This window comes from Homalodisca vitripennis, chromosome 7 (assembly GCF_021130785.1).
Source record: "Homalodisca vitripennis isolate AUS2020 chromosome 7, UT_GWSS_2.1, whole genome shotgun sequence".
In the NCBI taxonomy this organism is placed as follows: Eukaryota; Metazoa; Arthropoda; class Insecta; order Hemiptera; family Cicadellidae; genus Homalodisca; species Homalodisca vitripennis.
Genome location: NC_060213.1, coordinates 106,122,788 through 106,139,448, shown reverse-complemented (window position 1 = coordinate 106,139,448; position 16,661 = coordinate 106,122,788). Strand labels below are relative to the sequence as shown.

The 16,661-nt window shown below is 32.4% G+C and overlaps 1 protein-coding gene across 3 annotated transcripts in view; it reads left to right on the top strand.

Annotated features, from left to right (window-relative positions):
* The first annotated feature begins 14,777 nt into the window (after positions 1 to 14,777).
* Positions 14,778 to 16,661, top strand: part of LOC124366144 — a 113,190-nt gene continuing 111,306 nt past the window's right edge. For all 3 annotated transcript variants that reach the window (XM_046822467.1, XM_046822464.1, XM_046822463.1), the window contains exon 1: positions 14,778 to 14,950. The gene's annotated coding sequence lies outside the window, so the exon portion shown is untranslated. The remainder of the gene's footprint in view (positions 14,951 to 16,661) is intronic.

Here is a 16,661-nt window from a genome sequence, read left to right as displayed (position 1 = left end):
ATTCACAGCATGATACACTGGCTATGAATGTCGATACCAGAATGTTGACTTGTTGAGGCATCTTTTTCTTAGAGTACTCATTTGGGAAAAATAATACAATAGTACTCACGGTTACTAGTGTATCGTTTACTTCCCATTGAGTCATTTTGGCCGTTGCCAATTATATACGAAGTAGTCATCACTAGCACTATACCCACGTTACGTGGGTGACAAATATTTAGAGAACAAAACATACAAGAGGGATAAAATGCATTTTACATCCTGATGAAAGTTATGCGTCTTGGAATGTAACGTATATAAACTGAAAACGGTCCAAATAGCTTACTTATAACTTTATAAATTTTCTTAACAAGAGTAAGGTAAAGGAAAAAGGTAAAAATAAGAATCTATAGAGTCCCGACTATTTATGTCCAGATATTTATTTTCAAGTTTCTTACTCAGAAAATGACAAGTACATTTGGACACTTAATGAAATAAAATACATTTACGTGAAGTATACTTAAAATATTTCAATAAGAAGTTTGGGGAGTGAGTAGTGTTTGAACACAGATATGTTAGTGCCCGTTTACACCGTATCTTTAACCCTTATCTGCCCATATAATCCAGTAAGAGTACTACACTAGGTTGTAAACACTGTACGCACTGATATGTCCACTTGACACCATCAATCAGTTATTGCCTAAGTTAGCTGGAAATGTTACACGTGACACAATTTGTGATACTTAAGAAATTGTAACAACAAAATAAATTTGTGTAAGGATGAAGGGAGAAAGAATCCAAGGTTTACATAAACAGACTATCTATGGAGTGCAGTCAACGCCTACCATACTGATCTGAAGCCGAGCCACCTACGTCCTTATTATTATTGGATGTTCTGTAGGTTTTAGTCTCACAAGTTTTTTTTGGATGAACGAAATACGATTAAAAGTTTGTATTTTACACCAGCTTTCTTAATGCGCAATTCTCAAGTCGGATGAAAGCAGTTGAATGAGAGAAGCACGGTCAATACCACCGCTGTTCTCTCTTTGCAACCAATAGCTTCACCGGACGTTAATACTGTATCGATAATTGTTTTCGTATCTCACTAGCTATTATTATTTTATTGATACTTGTGTGTGTATCTCACTGACTATTGATATTGTATTGATAATTGTGTGGACCCTCACTGGCCATTGATACTGTGTTGATTATTGTGTTAGTATCTCACTGGCTGTTCATATTGTGTTGATGATTTGTTACTACCTCACTGTCTATTCATACTGTGTTGATAATCGGTGCGTACCTAACAGGCTGTTGATTATGTGCTCATAGTTGTATTCGTACCTCACTGGCTGTTGATACTATTTTGATAATTGTGTTCCTACCTCACAGGCCGTTGATAATCTGTTGATAATATTATTTGTACCCCCTGGCTTTTGATGCCGCGTTGATGATAACTGTATTCGTGCTCAATGACTATTGATATTTTGATAATAATTATGCTTATACCTCATTAGCTGTTGATACTATGTTGATAATTGTATTTGTATCTCGCCGACTATAAATTTCCCTTAAGAATTATAGGCTTACAAAAACTGAGACAAGGCCATCGGTTCAAAGGCATTAGTTATATAAAAGAATTTCTATAATAAATGGAATCTGATAATTTTTATACCACAGAAGCTTCATTTTCTCAATACTCAGAGTAAGAGTGAAACTGTTGAAAAAAGTTAAGATTCTAAACTTACTAAAGGTGTTTTGCAAAGTGAAGTTATTGAGCAAAGTAAATATGCAGGACATTTACTTTACTCCTATGTTATGTAATAATATACTTTCAGAAAAGAAGTTATTAAATTATCTTCGTGGGAGGTAAGTAGTAAAAGCAAAACTAACACAAATATTACAATATTTACTTGATATGAAAACTGAAAATCATCCTCTTTCTTAGAATTAATACTTCAATAACACAGAAAAAGTTGGGAGATATTAAATCGTATTTTCAATGAACAATTGTTACTGCTTTTCCTTTCTTACGTTTTGATAATAAGATGTAATATTTTACTGAGATTATAATTCCTTTTACCTCCTAGCTCCTTTATTTTAACTTAGAAAAATAAATTTTCCTTTCTGAGCAATAAACATTTTATTTCATTTCTTTTGTTAACAAAACAAGGTTAAATTCTATTAGGCTAATTAAGGGCCATGATTTTCGAGTATGTTTAACTTTTTAACCGATTTAAAATAGGACATTTATTTTAGAAAACCTATCAATAGTAAAAACACACCTAATATTTAATTTCCGTAATAGCATTTATTGACCACTGTGATATAGTGATATGAACCTTCTTAAACACAGTCATTTACGCTAGACCAATACATTTGTTTTTAAAAATTAGAGGGATTAAGCAACAAGCAAAACTTTTTATCTCTTAAAGTGTTGAATAAACGCAGGATTTAACAGTAGCCTTTTATAATTTCAGCTACGTAAGATCGATGTTAAACCTCAAGCATGTTATGGCCTTATTTTTAATCGCAACACTATGAGACACTTCCAATCTCGATTTGAGTATTTTTAGTACTATATTATTTAAATATTAACCAAAGTATACACATTTATAGAAAATATACAAGGAGTTTGAATGTTTATTTACAATATATTTAACACGAAACATCTCCAGTAATTCTGTGACACTAAAAGAGCAGAAAAGTGTTTAATTCTTTACAAAGTTTGACATTGTCCATATAGTGTAAAGCTGAAAGTCATGATGCTATAGCCGACTCTCAAACCTCTATTCTATAACAATGCTACTGTTTTGCTATACCGTCATGAGCATAAGATTAAAAACTACACAATGTAACTGACATAGCGTGTATCAATGTTGTAAATAAAAATGTTATTTGTAATTCTGAATATACGAGTATAACACATATGACGTTAGAGGTAATATAAATGTTAAAAAATGTTTAATTACCGTTTTACATGAAAATAAGCATGTTTAGATCTCCCTAATATCACTTTTCTGGATGGATAAGCTTAAGGCTAAGAAAACAGCTTTAAGGCCAAACGCTAATATTACTATTTGATCTGCTAGCCTCTGATGTACAAGCTAAGTGGAACAAAATGACATAATATGTTAGGTTTGAACACAAAAAGCACCAATTTGTGGATACCAACATTTTAAATATGAAGGAAGTCAACGATATAAGTTGGAGTGTAGTTTTAACATATTATGATTTGACAAAATACACAGCAGATCACTCTATTGAGCAATTGAGATATTCTATAATAGCACTTAAATAATATTAATTTCTAGACGTTCTGTCTATTTTCGTCTTCTATTCAATCGGTAGAGCAGCAATAAAGAGAGATATACGTAATTTGACCTAAAGCCTCTCCGCAACCTCCTTACACAGGAATAAATTAACTTGTGACCTACTAAAGCTACACCCTTTCTGATAATGATAGTCGAACTAAATCTCTACAGGAACATTGCCCGTTTCTTATAATAAATTATATGAAAGCAATACGTCATTTAATATACTATGTCTTACATAGAACTGTGTTTGGAATTTAACCAGTAATAATGTGCCACTATAACAAACTGTTTGCTTATGAACATGGATAAAAATTGTGACCATATAAAAATACTAAGAGCGACAGTATTTTATATATATATATATATATATATATATATATATATATATATATACATTAAATTGTATAAATGGCAATTGCCTTATTTAATTTCAATAAACATTGAATCGCAAAAAGTACTTGCTCCGCCGGGAGCATATACTTTATATATATATATATGTTTTTTTATTTAGCGATTTAAACACAACATTTAAAGATCAACTTTACCAGAGTTTTAAACATAATGAAGATACTTTGACCATTAATTTGACTTATAGTGAAAGCTATGAGATATGGCATAATAATAATGACAAAATCCTATATTTTTAATTATCATGGTTAAGTTTAAGAGAACACTTAACGAAACATTCCTGAAATAAATAATTATCACTGACATTTATTAACATACGTGTTAATATCTCGTGCTTTGGTATATAAAACCAGAATTCAGAATCTCATGGCCTCTGACCTTTGAAAGCTTCAAAGCCAGGTATTATAAGATTCCAATAATTATCACCATCAGGAACTAATTAAAAAGGAACTTAGAATCAACCCAAAAATTTTAACTTAGAAAAATAATTTCATGTAGATGGAATTAAGGTTGTAGGTAAGTTATTTTATCGAAAAGTTTAATGATGTATCTAAAACTCACAGAAGTGATACTGTTCACAGAGATCTGAGGCTTTTAAGTATCATATACCAGAAGTATCAGGGCGGAAGGTAGATTTCAAAAATCCTAGAATTTGTTAGAGCTGAGGCATGGGATTGCTGCAGTTCCACGGTTTACCGCTAGAACTCATTAAGTTGCCTATGAAAAACAGACATTAACAAATATTATTGTAAATTTGTTTATTTTCAACAATTTTTATTCTTGTTTGAGTAATCGAATACCTGCTACGTTCGATGGTAAATCCTGTATTTTTCTATATTACGTTATTTAGCTTTTTAGAATATATTTAGCTTTTACTATCAGGACACAATTAAACTCATCGACACCTTTTGGCGCAATGAAGTACAACATATAGCAACAGTAGCACAATTCAAAGCTATTGCAATGTATTACTATTAACTATGTATAGTTAATCAAAACTGATAATGTGAATGCTGAGTTTATATCCATTTCACATTCCTCTTAGTTTAGAGTCTGAAATCCGACGCTGTCACTGACATGACTCCTGAAATCTGGAGTCATGTTCGTCTGGAGATCAATAAAAACGTCGGCGATTAAGAAGCTCAAAATGAACGCATTACATCGTTTCGACATCAGAGACACGTAGACATGTATGTGACAGCGCCGGATTCCAGACGCTGAACTAAGAGGAATGTGAAATGGAGATAAACTCAACATTCATGTTGAATCAACCCTTCCCACCTTAGCTACTTTATGTGTAAACTGATAAACTTCAATCTGGTGTAACTCCGGAAACTAAGAACCCAGTAACAAGAACGTATCCAGGAAAACATTTGGAGGGGGTCCAGACAACTGATATTTTCCCGTAGTAGACAGAGAGTAAGGCCCCATTTTGTGCCTTAAAAAGTTCTTGGTCCGTTTCTTTGTTGAGAACAATCTTTAAGCAGTACTTTGTCATTAATACTGAATTATTAAAATAATAATAATCATTTACTAAAAATATGATTGAAAAAAATTGAAAATAGGGAGTTTGGACCCCATGATCCCTCGCTGGCCCTTATCCACTTGGTATGCATAAATAATCAAACATTATAGGTTTTCTTGAAATCAATACAAGAATTTAACCTAAGAAAGTCAGTTTAAGCCATTGACCCCCAGGTTAAGTGTTAGAGTGGGCTTCTTAGGCTTAACTTCGCCTGGTAAAATAAGACATCTTTACTTTACGCTTACTTTAACTGTGTGCAGTTGATCATAGTTCCTTAAAAATTTAAATAAACTGTATTTTAAAAATGTTTATAAATAATTTATACTAATTAAAAAATAATAACTAAAATTAATGTTATCGTTTGTAGAAAATGTATTATTTGTTATGACTGTATTAAATAAAAATAATAAGACGAATGCTGGTTATAAATGGCAGGAGTCAAATCTGTCACCGTTTAAGACTTCAGACGCTGTACTAAGTGGAAGGTGAAATGGAACTGTACATGCATTCGTATTGAATCAACCCTTCCCATCGTTGATCTACGTTATGTGTAGAAAACCCGGTTGCTCCATTGTGATTTGGGATTGTGTCAGAAACATCATAGTGTCCTCAATTGTGCACCTGATGTGACAGTGAGATCACCACTTTATCTGGATTAAATTTGTTTGTAGTCTAGGTGTCTCTGTTGTAGAGCAGATGTAAGTAATTCGATTTGAGCTTCTCCGTCGCCAACTGTTTTGGATCTCTTCAGACGTATCCAGGAGTCAAGTCTGTCACAGCGTTAGACTCCAGGCACTGCACTAAGTGTAATGGAGCTGAACTTAACATTTGTATAGTATACGAATGTTACTGCACATTTATTAAGGACACGACAGCAAGATCGTAGTAAAATATTGGGGGGGGAGTCCAAACCGCTGATATTTTCCGTAGTGGACAGAGAGTAAGGTTCCATTTTGTTTCTTAAAAAGTACTTGACCCGTTTCTTTGTTGAGAACGATCTTTCAGCAGCACGTGTCAGTAATACTGAATTATTTAAACAATAATAACCGTTTAGTGAAAACGTAATTGAACAAATTGAAAATCGGGGGTCCGGAACCCTGTGGACCCTCTCGCTGGCTACGTCCCTGCCCAACAGTTCCTTGTTAAAATCGCGTCGTTGTTTATCTGTCTGGGCGATAACTCTTGATAGAAAGGTCTACCAGACTTTACACTTGGTACATGGCTCTCTTTCCTCAAGGATGAATTCTATTGATTTTAAGTTCAAAATGTTAAAGGGCAGTTGCCATTTATTTCTATGCCTTTTGTTACGTTCTGTCGAGTCTTCGATACTCAAACGTATTGTTTTATTTCTCAGTCATTTATTTTAATATTTAAAAAGCAAATGCCTTGTTATAAGTACATAAAAAACTGTATTATTATCCTACAATGTAAAAAATTATAAGAATAATAAGTAATATAATTTTTTATCAAAATCAAAGTTCTATTTTGCTAAAAGTACTTTGCATATTTGATACAGCACAAAGCATTTACAATTTATGGTCAATATTGTTTTACTGATTACTAAGAACAAACATTTCCAATCCCGAAATTATTCATGGCCATCTCCACAGTACAAAACAAAACACATATATCAGCTAAAATTAAAAATTACCGAAAATGTATAAGTACTTGGCAATATAGTTCTTATATCATATTTAATACAAGAAGAATGTCCATTCTTCCCTCTAAACGCTGAGCGGCGATCTTGAACGCCTCTTGAGTTCTTTCATTTCTTTAGTTTAATAATCTTCATTCTTAATATACGAGTATATCAACCGATTTTTTTATACTTGGTATCTTTAGATTTGTATTTTAATTTTTTCACTAAAATTTACTAAATGTAACTTTTTTATAATATGTGATTTTAAAAATATTTACGTTTAAAGATTTTAGGAACCCGCCATTTTGAAAATAAAGTTTTTAAAGATTTAAATGTTTTATGTAATTAGGGATGTAATTTCTAAAGGTATACAATATACAAAAGTTCAATTTATTACAACAAGCCATTTTCAAATAAAAATTTTTAAGAGAGAAAAACAAAATTTGAATAATTATTGAGTTTTTGAAAGTTTTAATGAGATATTTTGGTTTCTCTTTGGTCTAGGAATAATACCAGAAATTATTGGTAGAGAGTTCTAGAACATTCTGTATATTATATATTACTATAAATTATACATTAAAAATTGCTTGTATATGTATTTATTTATCAATTACCAATGTAATTTATATTTTCTAACACTATCAAATGGATCTTTCCTCCCTTCAACCACAGATGCTCGTATACTTCCGTCCCGTAATTACTGTATGTCTTATCCACTTTGTAAAGTTCATATTTATTCGTTTGAATGTATGTTTCATGTTTATTGGCACTAGCATGCTCGGCTAAAAAGCTAATAATTGGAGGTTGTTGGATTTTGTCTCTTTCAAAGGGTTTACTGTAGTTTTTACTATCCAAGTACACCGTAGATCGGCGAAGTCATGGTACTGACGTCATCTGCGGAGAATACAATTAATTTAAAACATACTTTGAAAATATTCAAAACAAATAGGAAAATGGCTCAATTCAATCATAGCAAAACAATTCTAAGAAATCCTGTGATCTAAGATTTATCTAAGGTAAATCAAAATTCATATCCCAGGAGGGTACACTTCTGGCTAGATATACTTACCAACATATTATGTACTGGTTACATAAAAAGTTATGTGTCTCTTAAATCTGTCCAACGAAATGGATGTCCAGTAGCGAAACATCATTGATCACAAATTTAGAGAAAACCGTGTAAAAGAGGATGTTGGAGTGGGTGAGGCTCCCTTTGTGTTAAAGGCATTTTTAAACTTAAACATGAGGAAGTATGGTTTTCTCTACATGCTCTACTGGAGGATACTGGAACAGAGCTGGCCTCCTCTTCTTTAAAGGTGACATGACTGAGATAATGCGCGTTATCTCTCCACATAGGATCTTTACATTAGACGGCTCCTAACCCCAACATTGTCAATTCTGAATATCCTGTCACTCCGAAAACACTGTAAGATCCTTTTTGGGCTAAATGCAATGAGGGTTTCCTTTTATCTCCTTACCCTAAGTGAACAAAACCCGGAAATTTATTGATAAAGTAACAGAAAACACAAAGTTGCGATTTTAACAAATTTGTCAATAGAATTTATTAACTAGAAGTTAATGGTTGGGAATAATCAAAAATATAATTTTTTAATTGCACATATTTAGATTTCGTTTACGGGGAAATAAAAATTATAGACAATTTACAAATTTAAAATAAACTGTTCAAATTCGTAAATAATATTGAACAAACCGAACAGCTACTATGTAATTATAATTTTTCATTCAGTATATCTAGCTGTCATTTAGGGGAGGATTGATTTTTTAAACTTGACGCAGTACAAGTAAACAGTTTAAGTTCGAAAAATATTACTAAAAAACCCAAACTGCTACTATATATATAATTATACAGCAATAATATAATTGCAATATAATATTATTTATGAACATGAACTGTTTATTCTGACTTGTTAAGTTCAATAAGTACATTTCCTCCTTAAACGACATATAGATATGCTTAATGAAAAATTATAGTAGTAGTTCGGTTTATTTAATACATTTTACGAAATTAAAATATTTTACTTGGAAACAGAATACTTTATTTCCTCAAGAGCACTCCTTGATTGTAAACTTTTAATGAAGAAAGATGGTGAAATAAATCATAAAAACTATAATTAGTTGTCTTCTTGTAGTTTTAAAAAGTAATTTCCAGAAATAGGTTAAACTAACTAGTCAAGACATTTATCTTTGGTTTGACTGAAATGGGATAAGTTGAATGAGTTAGTCACAAGGAGTTGGGTGAAAAGTTGAGAAAGTTGTGTGATCCTATATTTACTCCAACTTTCAAAAACTTTGTTAAATCGGGTCATTCACGAACTTCATTCCACCATGTTTAAACGATATTCATAGTACCAAAAACAGGTAAAAATAATTTGAAATTATTGCATAAATATGGTTAATAAAATTAAAACTGCGGGTATTTAATTGTAAAGAGAAATAATAAAAGATTTGAATAGTTTGCAAGTATGCTAGCAAACTACAGCAAACTAATAGGTATAACATTGTTCATAAGTTGGAAAATTAATCGTTAAACTAAATCTGCCTCGAATGACATAATCAAACACAATTCAAACCAAGATGTCTGCCTGACTGTTATACCTGGAACTAATTAACAGAATTCGATATATTTGCGATAGATCACGTCAATCGAGGGCTAGCTGTCGGATTACTAACAATATTGACCCACTGAGACTTCTGTTTTACGTTTACTGTGGGTATAATTGTTTTAAAACCTTGTATTAAACTTTAAATAGCGATACTGTGTGGAATATGTGTGAAGTCTGCTCATAACATTGAGACAGTATTTATAGTCAAACAGACCCTCAAAAGATTCACTAAATTGGTCATCTTCATGGGTTTTCTACCCAAACCGTTGAAAAATTCTAATATTGAATGATGACAGAAAATTATGGTTTGGTTTCAACCAGAAAACATTGATGACAGTTGACACCGACTATGTGTGGTAAAGAACTTATATCGAGTTTCGTTCATCAACAAAGAACATTTTTGTCAATACTAAATACTCGTATGTTGCTTTGTATGATCAAGGTTAGTATAAGGGGGTTTAGGAGAACTCTACAAAAACACTGCTCAGAACAAATATATAGTATAAACATTTATATTAAGTCCTTATTTTCTCTAATTAGGGCATTCAATGTATTCATAAATATCGTATTTGTACTCAGTTAAGTATCAGTGAACTATGTAACCTATATATATATATATATATTGATTGTGTTAAAATCGCATCAGAAGATAATGGTCTCTCATAATTTTGATGAACAAAGTCATATCCATGATTGGTCATTCTCACTCTTAATGGAGTGATGGTGTTTCCAACATAATCTTTGGGAAAGAATTTACAAGAAAGTTGATAAATGACGTTTTTTGTGGTGCAATCAATGTTACCTTTAATAGGACATTCTTTTTAAGTTGTACTACTTTTAAAAGATTTAGAATGTATTACCATCTTACAAATGCCGCATCTTGGCTTGTTACAAGGATTGCAAACGTTACATTTGATGTTGTTACTTTTTGGATTGCCTTCATAGTTTAATTTCAATCTAGAGAGAAATTTTGCAAATTTGGAGGTTTTTAAGATTACTTTAGGGAGCTTAGAAACTTTTATTACATATATAATAAAAGTCATAACTACTTCGTGTTGGCAACTTTTTGTTGTTGAGTAATTCCAACTAAAATTGTTACTCAAACTCTAGAAAATTTCACAATATTTACCAATTTCTTTTTTGCGTTGGTTATCTTTGTCTGTGTAACTACGGTAACACGAGCAGGCATTATATAAAATCGTGCGACAGGGGACTGGCATGTTTTGTCCACCTAAAGTTAAACTAATGTTGCCTCCGCCTCATCACAACTAACCAAACAGTGTTTTGCACTTAGCTGATAAAACAACAGAACATTAACAGTATATTCTACATCCTGTTGTATTATGACAAACAAAAAATGTTCGGTGTTGTGATTCATTTTTACTTTTGAGTTTTTGTATGAATGAAAGGGCAATTTCAACTTTGAGCTAATACTATTAAAATAATATGACATTAAAAGCTGAACGTTTTTATTACATGTAAAAATATAAATTAATTGCTTTTAGTATTTTACGATTCATTGCATCACTTTCTCTGTCTTTATAGATAGACCAAATAAGGAATTCCTGTTACTAAATAAAATTTATAAGTAGTAATCTAAGATCTTTTGATGGTTATTACCAATATTTTGTTTGTTACCCATATTACTTTAATCACTTTGTTATGAAGATGTGGTATCCGAAAATAATTTTAGTGTTGCAACGATGTCTTAATATTTCTGTGGTATTTAATAATTTCTTTATACATGTATGCTTAACAAACTCATACTCCCACTTTTCCGTCTGTATGTAAATGGAGCATTTATACTCAGGTAAAATTAATAACAAAGAAAAGTTATTACTTAAAATAAGTTTAGTTTATAATATATTATTACTATAAAAATTGATTTCATATTCTTTCGAGCACTGATTACAAAGAAATACTGCACTAAATTCAAATCTTGACAGCAAAATTTTAATACTGACTTTTTCTCAATTATTTTTTTCTTTTAATCTGTGAATAAAAAATGCCACATGTTAAAACATCATATCATTGTACTCAGTTAGCCTAGTTATATTGTAATGTATTTATCCTATATTTTCGTTGCCATTGAAGTTACCCAATTGGTAAGACCAATTTAAAAAGATTCACTAACGCTCAGCCAAATCCCATGGACTACAACACTGAATCTACATTAAAAATTACAATTTAATAAGCCAACTCTTCTCAGATAGCTTTCTTAATAGTTTTGTGTACTTTTAAAATGTATCCCTTAAAATTACAAAAATTAAATTTTTGAATGGTAAGTTTTTAAAGAGGTATTAAGTACGTACTAAATGCATTTAATTAAAAACACCGTTACTGATGATAGGCGGATAGTTAAGTTGCTTTACAAAAGTTATAAAAGATCAAAAGGATTACGATACGAATATAGGGAGGGACACGCTGATTTTCTTTAAGAAATAGCTTACTTTTGGAAATTTTAAAAATAACATAAAATTGCATTTAGTCACATTTCAAAATATTTCTTCTGCATATTCATTTTGTTCATTTTCCTTCGCATTCATCTCTTATTCTTTGCATGCCCTTGACTGTTATCTTATTTTCTAACCTGTTCTTGACTGGATTTTTAAGTTTTCCACACTCTCACAATATCGATATCTATAAAGATTTTAGTACCAGTACGTCCAGGATTCAATCCAAGATGCTGTAACTTTAATTTTTCCTTTTTACTTTAATAGTAAATAAATATTTAATCAAATGTATCAAACTGAAGAGTTCCCAATAATGTAAAATTTATAGTACAGGGTCATCGAAAAATAATGCCTAGATTTTAAATAACTGTCATAAAAAAACTATTAAAGGTAATTTGAAGGTTGTAGTCTTAAAATGTGCGGAAAGAAATAATTTTTTTTTCATACCTTAGTATGTTTCAATGTGAGCACCGTTCGTTGCGCTGCAGATATCAAGTCTGTAGTCAACTTCCTGCCACGTGCGTCCAATCATATCTGGCGTAACAGTTTAGATTGCGGAAGAAATTCGCTCCCGAATATGGTCCAAATCCCGAACCTTTTCTGCGTAAACTATATTTTTTATGTATCCCCAGAAAAAGAAATCCAAAGGTGCAAGATCAGGACTTCTAGGAGGCCATGAAATGGGGGCTGCTCTACCAATCCAACCGTTTGGGAAGCGTGCGTTTAGTGCAGTGGATAGTGAGGGGGAGCCCCATCTTGCATAAAAATGATTCGCTGTCCAGTCTGTTGTTCGATATCGTCTAATTGGGGGAACACAAACAGTTCAAGCATGTCCAGGTAAACTAGGCCTGTAATGGTTTTTTCTACAAAAAAGAAAGGTCCAATAACTTTGTCATGAAATAACGCGCACCACACATTGAGTTTGGGAGAATCACGCACATACTCGTGGATTTCGTTTGGCTGTTGCGATCCCCATACACGGCAATTGTGACGATTTACACATCCATTTATGTGAAACGTAGCTTCATCACTAAACAACACTCTCTGTAGAAAATTTGGATTATCATCAATTCCATTTAACATAAAACTTGCAAATTCAGTTCGTTTAGGGCGGTCGGTAGGTTTTATTTGCTGTTTTATCTGAATTTTATACGCATGAAGTCTTAGCCGTTTGTGCAGTACATTTTGTACTGTTGTTTTTGGAATGTTTAGTTGAAGACTTCGTCGAGCAATGGATTTTTTTGGGCTACTAACACAAGATTGCCGGATACGCTCAACATTCTCTTCTGATGTTCTTGGTCGGCCTGGTCTAGATTTTTTGCCGACGGTCCCTGTTTCCCTAAACTGGTTAAACCATCGAACGATAGCTTTGTTATCAGGTGCTGTTTGACCCGGATATGTTCTCCGAAAGAGCCGCTGTACACTGACAATTGACTTTGACTCCGCGTACCAAATCACGCACTGTGCTTTTTGTTGCACGGTCAACATCGTACTGAGCGGCGGCGCGTCTGTGGCCGGCTGACCTTGACGATTGCGCAGCTTGTCTGCGCATCACAGAGACAGGGAAACACAATCAGATGATCTAAAAACAAAACTTGCGTTCACCAGTTATCGTCCAGTGAAAGAATTACTCATTTAACATGAAAGGTTTTGATGTTACAATTTTATTAAATCTAGGCATTATTTTTCGATGACACTGTAGATCAGATTAGCCTAGCTAAGGTATGTTAAGTGTAAAAGTGTTATTGGCTCTCTTACATTTTCTTACTCTGTCTAAAAACGTGTTCACAGGTATACCAACCTAAATAATTCGCATTATTGTAGTGAGGACATGTATTTAATATTGTGATCGGATTCTCCGTCAATGTCGGCAAACACTTTTCCAAACAAATAGTTTTCACTATTATAATTTGTTAATATTCTCCGATATGTAAGTAGTTACAGTTGAGGCTGGTTTACTGCCAATTTTATGTAAGGCTTTTGTTCGATCAGAAATGGACTATACAAGTATCACTTTTGACAATTCTACAAAGCGTTTCTAACAATTTGGACACATATAGTATTGTGCAAAACTTATTTGCAAGCCTTCCGTCGTCTGTCCATCAATAAAGCTAGTGAAACTGAAGCAGGTTTTAAGATGCCACTACATCTCGAAAGGCAAACGCCTAGTGACTTGCCTTATTAGATACCTGTGACAAGTCTGGTCAAGATCTTAGTTAGGCAGATCCAGTAAAGAAACTTCTGACTAATGAAGCTATTGAAACGAACGAAGCAGCTTATGACGCACTTAGCAATTATCTTCGTAAAGTTTTTCAAGTTTATTGAGTTTTTCTGCCGCTTTAGGTAACAACATTATTATTAATATTAATCTATCGCTATATAAGAATATGGAACACTCTATACATTTAACCATTAATGTTGTTCCTTACACTCACCCTCTACGATACATAAATAAATAAGAAAATACGTACGTTGTTACTGCTGGATTTCTTCAGTCTAAGGCCCCCCTCATTTTGAATCTCGGGTTATTATGAACTTCTGACGGGACCCAGACAGGAAGAAATTTTCCATCCTGACTCCCTGCTTTCCATGATATCCACCCTTACAATTATCCATCTTTGATAAAAATTACATTAATTTAACACCACAAATCAAACCTATTTATAATGTTCAATGTTGTATTGAACGTCGCCCAGTTTCTATCACATGTTTATAAAAAAAACACACAATGGCAGTGCACCTCTGGGCTACATAACGTGATCTAAGCACTATTTTAATTTTACAAGAAACCCGGAAAACACCCCGTGCTGTCAGCTGTGTGCTACATTGTGTTTTCTTTATGTTAGTAAATAAACATTATTATTAATATTGTTACAGGTGTCTTGAATTTGGTACTGTATCAGGATATTAATTTGACTATTTTCTGAACAAAAACACGTGGTATAATTTAGTTGTACAACAAATTGTAACAGTTTGAACAGACGTGACATAATTGTATGAATTAGGTAATAATACAACGAAGGCTATAACTTAACTATTTATTCAATCCAAGTATTTGCTAGAAATCATAACCTCAATTCCTGCTTGGGTATAGATGCGAGTTCTTTCACTTGTAGGATACATATTTTCAAATTCTAAACACAATTTGTTCTATAAGTAACTTCTTTTAAATAAATGAGATAATCTATATAAACAGCTGTAAACACTTCCAAATAATACACGTACGGTAATATTTCAAATTTACATACAAGTAATATTTTGATTATTAAAAATGGCAGTCAATTTTAAAAAACTACATGACATTGCTTTGAAAGATGATAAGACATGTTTTAAGTGGCTTCAACATGTTGGACTCATACCGAAAAATCCACTATGTGAAATTTGTGGGAAAGAAACAACTGTAAGTTAACTGTGAGAGGAGCAAATATGGTCCTCTTCAGTTTTCTTAATTTTGCTTATAATAATTATTTGTTTCATCACTGTAAATATTAAATCCATATTTTAATTTAAAACATATTGTTATTGAGGACTATAGATACTTTTATATCGATTGATAGTCTAGGATTTGAGATGCGAATATTAGGTATCGATGATTACATTTTTCGATAAAAAGTCGGGTCCGCTTATCGTACCCTACCCCAAATACAATTTAAAATTATTAAATGTTTGGGGCAAAGTACAATAAGTGGACCCGGTTTTTACATCACTTACAAACAACGATAATTTACACATAGAATAACAGAACTATCAATCGAAATCAACTTATATAAAATACTAAAAGTCAAATCAAAAAGTCAAAAGTTTCAAATTAATAGAAATAGTTTAAACAATTACGTAATGTCATAATTCGTTTAAAAATCATAACTCAATCAAACAAAACATTAAAGATGGTGACAAGAAAAATGTCATTTAAATAATAGAGAAATAGTAAGAAACATATTGAAACCGAGCAGGAGACAGCAAATTATCTATTAGTGTTATTTTGCATAGTTTTCTAAATTTAACCTCCGACTGATAATAAAAAAACTCCCAGAATGATACACTAGTTTTATTCTTTGTGCAGCATATTATTCAGATATTTTTTTAAAATGTGTCCTTAATGCTAATTAATAAGTGTTATATAACAATATTTTTGTTACAAACCAGAAAAGGGTACTTTGGGATTATACCGACCACACCAGTATGGAGAACACAAAAATAGAAATTTATAGAAACAAACATGATAGAACGAAAAAACAACTCTTCAATTACAAACTTACAAGCATTTCCAGGTATTGTGATCGGTATTGTTGTCGCTGTTATCTTATCTTTCTCGAGAATCCTGATTACGGCAGGCCGCGCGGCATCACGTTGATTTGCACGGTACATCATTGCCTTTCCATTACAATTCAATTTATATATTTCTGATTAGCCCTCTAGAATTTGATATTTTACTGATAGGTACTATCTCGAGGGATGTTTTTCTTTCGTCGACATCAGCGCGGGGCAGCACCGAAGGTGCTGTCGAAGCCCGCGCTGATGGCCGGAGGCACTCGCATTTTGGGTGGCGGAATGTGATCAAGAATAAAAACAAGTTTTGAGTGTTTTTTTAATAAAAAGTTTAGTTTGGTAAATGTTTGTTTTTGTTGAATTTTTGTGTTTGGAGAAATGTAGAGGTAAAACACGGAAGTACAACAAAGCGATGCACCAGCTGAACGGGCGGCGAGACTCTGCAAT